The 8,866-nt window shown below is 42.7% G+C and overlaps 1 protein-coding gene across 13 annotated transcripts in view; it reads right to left on the bottom strand.

Moving 5' to 3' along the window:
- Positions 1-3,339, bottom strand: part of ppip5k1b (diphosphoinositol pentakisphosphate kinase 1b) — a 32,798-nt gene extending 29,459 nt beyond the window's left edge. For 12 of the 13 annotated variants that reach the window (XM_079274637.1, XM_079274636.1, XM_079274629.1 and 9 more), the window contains exon 1: positions 3,212-3,339. The gene's annotated coding sequence lies outside the window, so the exon portion shown is untranslated. Of the gene's footprint in view, positions 1-1,350; positions 1,407-3,211 lie in introns of those variants that run through there. The other variant, XM_079274630.1, reaches the window with a different exon arrangement.
- Positions 3,340-8,866: the final 5,527 nt, after the last annotated feature.

Consider the following 8,866-nt stretch of genomic DNA (forward strand, 5'->3'; position numbering starts at 1 on the left):
CTCTCTATTGTGTGTCCTGGACACATGTATAACTACTACTACTAGTATAACCTGCAGCCAGCATTGATAGACGTCATTGAAAGTCTCCCGTGCAGCACATAAACACAAACTATTCGGCTGTAGATATTATTCTTCAACGCATTATTATGTCTCACTCTGTCTGATACAACACTGAAGCTGTTTCTGCAACAGGTTTTGAATTTCCACTTTTTACACAGAGGCATTCTGGGAAAGTGGAACACGGAGTGCTGCTGTTTGTTGTCATTGTCTGTGCGATGATGACAGTCTGACCATAACAACGGCGCTTTGAGCCCGTCCTCTTGATGTGGCTTTCTAGTTCCCACCCAGAAGGAGAACGTAGTGTCGTATGCTTCTATACTATGCTTTGTATTGCTGCGCTGCAACTAAAAACAAATACACCACTAATATCTATTCTAGCTCTATGAAATGACAATGCACGTCATGCATAATAAACTCAACTAATATATACTTAAATATAATTGGGTTGGACATTATTACCTTAATAAAAGCAGGATTTATTGCAGGACTTATGTTTCTTCTAATTATACGATAAAACTTGACCTCCACTGTTTTCAGAGTAAAAACCCTGAGGGGAAGTTAGAGGAACTTCAGTTAGAGGAAGTCAGAAAATGTCCTGTGTGCAGCAGCACTCAATGACGACGTGACTGAACACTAATAACACACATCAGACGCACTTTTCTAATCGTCTCTCGCCAAATACCCGACAGTTAACGGCTGCCAAATGTCACCAAAGAGTTGCAACACTAGTGCTTCAAGACAATGGCCGTGCGCGACCACCGCTTATCTGATCAGATACCACGCAATAAAGAAACAAAGCTGTTATGTCACTGACTCAGTGACAGAGCGAGCTGTGACATGTGGCCACGCTAGAAGAAGAAACGTGCTGCTGTGGTATACTGTGGTAGAAGCACTCAATACTGGCTCACATGCCTCTCACCAGTATAGTCTAACACCCCCACCACCCACGACTAACAGCTGACTCCAGCAACATAACGGTGGATCGCATCACCTCTCGGTGAAGCAGCCACGCAGTCCTCGAATGACTGCAAGAACGTATTTAAAGTCACTTCCACTCCACATGTGACGACATGTTGCCTGACCGTGGTACCCAGAAATAACAGTGTCCTTCCTGGGAGCAAGAGGCGGCGGTGTTGGGTGCCATCGGCCGCGGCTACGCTTCCCAAAGATAACTCATCGTTACTGAAGCTCTGAGGCGATGACAGGCCCCACTAAACAACGTGGCCCTTCTTGCCGGCCCGTAAAAAACTTGTAAAAAGATATAACTCCATGCGCTTCAGTGCACTTTACCTTTTCCAGGCCAAGGGCACGACCTTTACTCCAACTGACATCGCACACGATTACAAATATTATGCATCAAATCACACAGAATGTAATTCCAACCAGAGAGCAAGTCAAGTGACTTCACTGATTCAAAATAACTTTCAGCTCTGAGCTCAGCTGATGTCAGGGTTGCCTGTAAGGGAGGGAGGGAGGACTCATGATGGATCGGTTTTGCCGTTATCATTTCTTTCCAGGCACACTGTGCTATGAAGAAACATTTCCACAGAAAACCAAGCATTTGCATGTTGGAGGTATCTGCGCGTGTTCACAGGTCTGCGCGGATGAAAAACAACACCGACATCTCTGACGGATCTGTAAATCGGAGCTATGTCACAATGCCATCAACCTCTGCGTTCACGCGTTTCGTGGTAAACATCTATTGCTGTTTTGTTTCCATTGGGTTCCTACAGCAGTTTGAAAACAAGCGGTACTCTTATTTGGGATAGATATTGTACCTAAATATTTCATGAATACAAACACAAAACTGTCCATCCAAAGATGAACTGATCAGATTCTTCGTCCTGTTTGCTGATTATCTGATGATATAATTCACCAGATTCCCTTAATTGTCTCCATTTCTTGGACGGCAAACTAGGTCGATAAAGTCATAAATTACTTCATGATCCTTTCACTGAGGACGCAACGGAGAAAGAAAAAGAGAAACCAGACTAAACTTGTCATGTGATCTCCTCTCTGCCGGTGAAATTATATAAAATAAAGTAAAATCCTGCGTCACCTATGAATAAATTAGGAGGCTGATTAAAAAGCATCCCCAGGTATCACCTGCAGGCCCATCGTGCACGGATGAGTCACTGCGGAGCCGGAGATCGGCGACACGGCTCCAATAAAAGGCTTTTAACCTTTGAGACCGTCTGACACAGGAGGCCCGGGTCGTGTTCATGACCGGTGAGGCAGGAGACGGTCGTCAGCCCCAATCACCTCTCTGATAACACGGCACACGAGCAACACTGTGCAGGAGGCAACTGTCAACTACAGTCTCATAACTTGTGGATTGATCTAAGAACTGGGTCATTTCTAGGAAATAGAAAATCACATGATCAGGTGTGTGTGTGTGTGTGTGTGTGTGTGTGTGTGTGTGTGTGTGTGTGTGTGTGTGTGTGTGTGTGTGTGTGTGTGTGTGTGTGTGTGTGTGTGTGTGTGTGTGTGTGTGTGTGTGAGAGAAAGGTGAAGCATTTTGCTAAGTCCGTGTATATCACTACGTCTCTCAGGGTCAGGACGATGCTGAACAAGTGAGCAGCTTGTTATCTGAAGAGAGGTGAAGACTGTTAATTATTATATTCAATAAAACTTTCTGCACAAAGTCATCGAGGTTACCTGGAACACCAACAACCTCCCCTGAGGGTCAGAAAACATGCCGGTGGTGTTTGTACGGTACAACTACCAGAGGAAGAGCCGTTAAAGACGCCTCTACAAGCTTGTAAACACATTATGCACCATGACTTTATTCTCCCACTTCTGATGAACTCTGCCAGGTGTACACGGCTTTCAGTGTTACGATAAAATGAAACTGTGATGGGTCCCTGAGGAGAACACTGCAGCAGCAGATAACAGAAGCGATGGGAATGAACACAGGTAGAGTCGACGGGTGAATATCTAAACGTTATAACGTGCTATGTGCAATTTATGAATGAGTGGTTAGAAGAAAAGTAGGCATCAAATCAGTAAATGTTATTTACACACAGCTATTACACACAGTCAAGTAACACCGTTTAAACAGCTTGCCTGCTTTTGTCCATTTCCACCGACACAACAGCAACAATGCAATTTCCCGCAGTTGCCGCCACCGCTCCAACAAATAAAGACTTACCGGCGGAAAGCAACTTCAGTCAGCCGCTCACTTCCTTATTGCCTCTGACTGAACCGGACTGACGGTAAAGCTGTTGCATCCAGAGTTCAGTGGTAAAGTTGCGAGCTAACTACACGCTAAAGTTCACGCGCGGGCATCCGTGCGTAGCTGCTGCTGCCGCCGCCGCTAGCTTCCTTTTCCTTTTCTTCACCTTTTCTTTTTTTGTACATAGAGTTACGTTTTTTTCAAATCCTAGTCATCACTGCCACCTATCGGTCAAAGCGGTGAATTGCAGCACTGCACGCTTCAAGGACTGATAGAGGGAAGTTAATAGATGCATAATATAATATATACAAAATATTATATATATAAAATATAATATATATAATGTAATATAATACAATATATATACTATATATAATGTAATATAATATAATATCATATCATATCTAATATATCATATCATATTATATTATATCATACAGCTGTACTACACTGTAATTATCACAATGTGTATAATTTTTTAAGCTTATCAAATATTTTTAATGGCAAATCTTTCAATTAAAGCATAACTAGCACCTCCAGCTGTCCAATAAATGCACAGGACTAAAGATTCTACTCTTTTAATTTTCATATTAATGCAATGTAGTGGAGCAGAAGTATAAAGTAGCAGAACATGGAAATACTCACGCAAAGTACCTCTAAGCTGTACCTGCTACTGTACTTATTGTAGGCCTAAACAGTCCAATAAAGTACATTAAAGTATATCCCAAAATGACTGGTATACAGAAACAAATGTGGATCATATTTTAGTCATTTCAGAGGTAAAACACAGACTTTGTATTTTGTTGAGTGAAGTTATTTATCATGCCCTGCTGGAACCACACAGTCAGCTGAGGTATGAAACAAGATTTCTATAATCCCACAGTTTGCTTCCCAGCACCGGACTGGCGCTGGTCGCTGCCAAGCAGCCCGGTGTGGCTGATGTGAGTCTGGCAACCTGTCAAGAAAATGTGGAGAAGCTCTCTGTCCCATCATGCAATGGGACATGAGAAGTGAGTCTGTGCTGCGAGCATAAGGAAGTAGTGTTCACATAAAAACCAGTACCCACCTCTCCCTCCCTCTCCTCATCTTCTCTCTCTCACCACCTCACCAGCATCCAAAAAAATCTCTTGAATTATGTAATGCATTTTTTCTTTTTTAAATCTAAATGCTCTCTGAAGCCCCCTGTCTTCACTGGTTCAATAGGCGCACTATCATTGATGGCCATCTTGGATTTTGACAAACACGTCTTTGTCCACTTTGACTCACATTCAGCTCACAAGGAGAGGAGAGGAAACGGAGGCGTAGAGGTCTGTGACATTAAAGGTATAAGACGGTCAGCACTCACATTAGCATGGACTCCTATAGAGAAGAGTTCAGACGTGTGCGCAGTCACCAAATTTAGCTCTGTGCCCAATTAAATGATTCATGTGTTTCCATGGATTAAGAGTGCGCGTAGTTACGAGATGGATAATGAGGTGAATGGGTTCAACAAGTGTCTTTCTTCCGTCTCTTGCTCACTTTCTCCCTTCATGAGAAAGAGGGAGATATTTGCTGTTGTTATGACTCATAAACTCTGCCACATTTACTGGAACTGAGATCAATCTTTATACAAAACTGTACATTTCTCTCTTTAGGCCAATGGCGGCTGTGGAGGACATTTTATTAATTTGAGGCTTAAAATAGCTGCAGTAATGAATTCCATTTTACTGATGAAAATGCACAACAGCATGCTTGCCATGTAACTTAATTATAGAACTGAACTGAAATTAGATCAACTTTACTGTACCACTTGAATAATTTGCCACCGCTAGATGAAACATCAACAGCCTTTTAAATATAATCGCAAAATGATGAGAAGAAGATCTCCTGTGCATCCATTTTGTCCAGACATGCTCACCAGAGCTATCAGCGTGGCTCACACATCCACACGCATCCACTGTTATATATAGTGAGCGAGCCCTGACAGCCATAAAGCGCCTATTCACCTCTATGGAGGGGCTGTAAAGCAAAAGAAATGCAGCCCTCTAACTTGATAGACTGCCAGAGGCTGTGTCAACACACACACACACACACACACACACTGCTTAATGGATAGCAGGACGAGATGCCCAGCCAGGACTGGTTGAAAGAAGGCCTTATGATAGGGACACACACACACACACACACACACACACACACACACGATATGACAAGCAGCCTTCATATTAACAACTTGTGTACCAGCCAGCCTGTGTCAATAGTAAACTAAACTTAACACCAGAAAGTGATTTTACATATGCATTTGGAGACTGCAGGATGACAACAGCATCATATGCTGTACGAGCTTAATGCACGTAGAATACCTCATCTGTTGGCAGAGTCGGTGCGCTCTATTGGTCAAGGAAAAGAAATGGCAGCTTTCACTCAAACAAATGTTCTTATTATATTCTTACAAAATGTTTGAGCCAAACAATGTCAATAATTGTAGAAATGCATTTTAAGCTGTGTTCGGTGATCATGAGCCTTGTTTCAACATGATATTAAACTGTAAATAAATGTGACAAATCAAAAAAAATATCTGAATAAATCAGATGTAAAACATAACAAATGCAGATCACAACCATAGGATTATGAGACAACGGGCTCCTGGTCACAGACGTGCAAACGGCCTCACCGCCTCTCCACATAAGAACTAACAAGACTCACAGAACTTACAGATGTTTAGCGTCTTTCTGTTGTTGTTTTGTGTCTCTTAGTTGTTACGCATCTCTCTGTGGTTTTGTGATCTGTGTGGACATTTTGTGTGTCTTAGATATTTTGTGTCCCTTGGTTATTATTTTGATAATTTTCCAGTTATTTTTGTGTGAAGTTTTGAGTTTCTTTGTAGTTGTTTTGTGTCTTTTTGTTATCATTTGGAGTACTTTGTGGTTGCTTTGTATCTGTTTGTGGTTGTTCTATGTTCGTTGTGATCATTTTGTGTGTCTCTCTGGTTGGTACAGGGCGCCATCGTGGACCCTGACACTTCGGGCCCCTAAACCTGTGCCCTGTAGTCCTGGTCAGTGATCCATCCACGATCACAAGGGGCCAATGAATGCTTTTATGTGTATAAACAACATGTGAATCATATGCTATGACCTATACAGTCACCAGATCTCAACCCAGCTGAACATCTATGGAGCCACGTCGATGTTAGACAGCGCTCTTCACCACATCGCCATCAAAATGACAAACCTGATAAACTGATCCGCCTGATTTGAATGAGCAGCTTCATTCTGTGTATTTTTAGAGGTAAGTAAATATAATTCCAGCCTGGAAAAGTGTGAGGACGATTAACATAAAAAAACTCCCAATTACTGTTCACAAGCAGCCACAAAATGCTAAGCGGAGAGAGTCTGCTTCAGGCACATTTTATAACATGCAGGAAGGAATTTTCTAGCATCTCCAGGATGTTGACCTTCCTCTTAACGGCTGCTGCTGAGACGTGACATGTTGGACGATATAAACTGTCTGACTGAATTGACGGAAAGCCTCATCTGTGTGTTTCTGTCTGTCTCAATGTCAAACATGTCTGCCTGCCCCTCTTTTTGCCTGATATTTCTCATCTTGATCCGTCTGTCTGTGTCCAACAGCTTGTCTTTCTCTGCATGTGTGTGCTGATCTAGAGTCTGTGTAGCGTGCAACATCAGCGAAAACAAGTTTTACTCTGTGAACTGTCAGGGACTCTGATGTACAGACCACTGACATTTAAATATATTATAATATGGAATAGGTAGACGTGTACAATACATGTGTGTGCATGTATATGTGTGTTAACACTCACCTAGGTACTGGCTGTATACATTACAGTGGTATAATTATATTTATTCATATAGTTTCTAATTTGCAAAACCATGGTACCACCAGCCGCCGTCTGACTTCCATTGCTCCACTACAGCAGTGTAATAAATGTAAGGATGACCAATGAGCGAGACAAACAGTGTTATCGCGGTTTTGCACACGGCTGCTCACATTACCTCATGAAGGGAAAAGCAAGTGGAGGAGTACACAGTTGGTTTCAATCTGTGTGTGTGTGCAAACAGAAAGCACATCAACCAATCTACCGAAGCAGACGCCTCAGCACTTTTCCTGAGCTTGAAATTTGTCACCCTCAAGAAAAAGCCTCAGTCTGGTTCTCGTTGATCCCGACTAGCTGTGTCAGCAATATTCCAGCTTGTTTCCAGCGTTGCCCATGTTTGGATCATTTGAGACGAAGCAGAGAGGAAACACAAGCGTCTCTGTGTTGACCTCCCTCGTCCACTCTGAGAGGTCTTTCAGGTGGACTCTGCTCTCTTGTAAGTCAAGTCTGCACTCACTGAGACTGCAAATGAGCTGAAAACAGTCACGATGAATCATTTTTCAGTTTGGGTGTGTCGCGACAAAGACACACAGATAAACACACGTTTGAATACAGAAGGAACAATTTTGGGTGAATGTGACTCTTAGGACGAGTTACCTTATGGAAAAAAAATGATCAAATTCTTCATTTTTTTGTGAGAACAAAAGGGTCATTCATGGCCGAACTAGCATGAGCAACAGAATATCACAGTCAAGTACTATTAAATATTCCTGATTTTGTGAGTCAGCTCAACACCACAGACACACACACAAGTTCTTTACAACGCCGGCTGTGGAAACAGATTACACGTCCGTTTGTGGAGACTCATTTGTGTGCCTTACCCAACACATAAAGCCCATACACACATTTAACAACCTCTGCTTTCCTGCTGCCACAGACAGAGTGGTTCAGTTCTTCACACTTTTCGTTTGTTGTGACTTTGAGTGAGCAATTTTCCAGAGGTTGTGATGTTGCTTACGACCTATAATTAAAAAGTGTGTGCTAATCAGCCTTACCAGTGAGGCTGAATATGTTAAGTTTGTCCTGAGGATGGGGTCATATATGTCACTGGAACCATGTCAATCAAAAGGGCTCGTCCCCTGAGTACCATGAATGTGCTTAGTAAATTCCATTGCAATGCGCCCATTCGTTGCTGATATCCATTGTCCCCTGGAGGAAATTTCAGGAGCTCAGTAAGAAGAACAAGCAGATCGTGTATGTCCACAACAAATCTCACGTCGGCACAAAGTGTTGGTGAAGGCGATGAAAGGTTCCTTCAGGGGGAACGGACCAGATAGTGAGCCAAGTGTCCTCGAGAAGTGCCACCACTCCATATAAATGGCAGATGAGGTGGTTTGGCACCAGAAAACCTTTAAAAAGGGATGTTGAAAGCAAAAGAAGCTGCAGCTTCACAGCAAACTGCCAACTTCTGGTCAACCTGACCAGAACCTACCACCTGCCCAGGTGTGTGTAGAGTGAGCTAAACTGGAAGCATCCAAATCACTCACTGCCTCACCTATCTTCATCTTATCAACCTCAGGCCTTCCTGCTGGAGAGCCCCAGTGGCAATGACAAATAACAACATGGAGCTTTTAGATTTCGTTGGGCTTCAAATGAGTCACAAATAATTAAACGTGTAAACTTCCGACACCTCAGGTCTAAAATTTCTTCTCCAGCTTTGTAAATGTGTCATTTGACAGCAAGTTGATCTGCTGTTAGAAGGTCTAGTGTTCTCTCGGATTGAGCACATCTGGTTTATTTTTTGTTCTTGTCGCTTC

This window comes from Melanostigma gelatinosum (genome assembly GCF_949748355.1).
Source record: "Melanostigma gelatinosum genome assembly, chromosome: 1".
Classification (NCBI taxonomy): Eukaryota; Metazoa; Chordata; class Actinopteri; order Perciformes; family Zoarcidae; genus Melanostigma; species Melanostigma gelatinosum.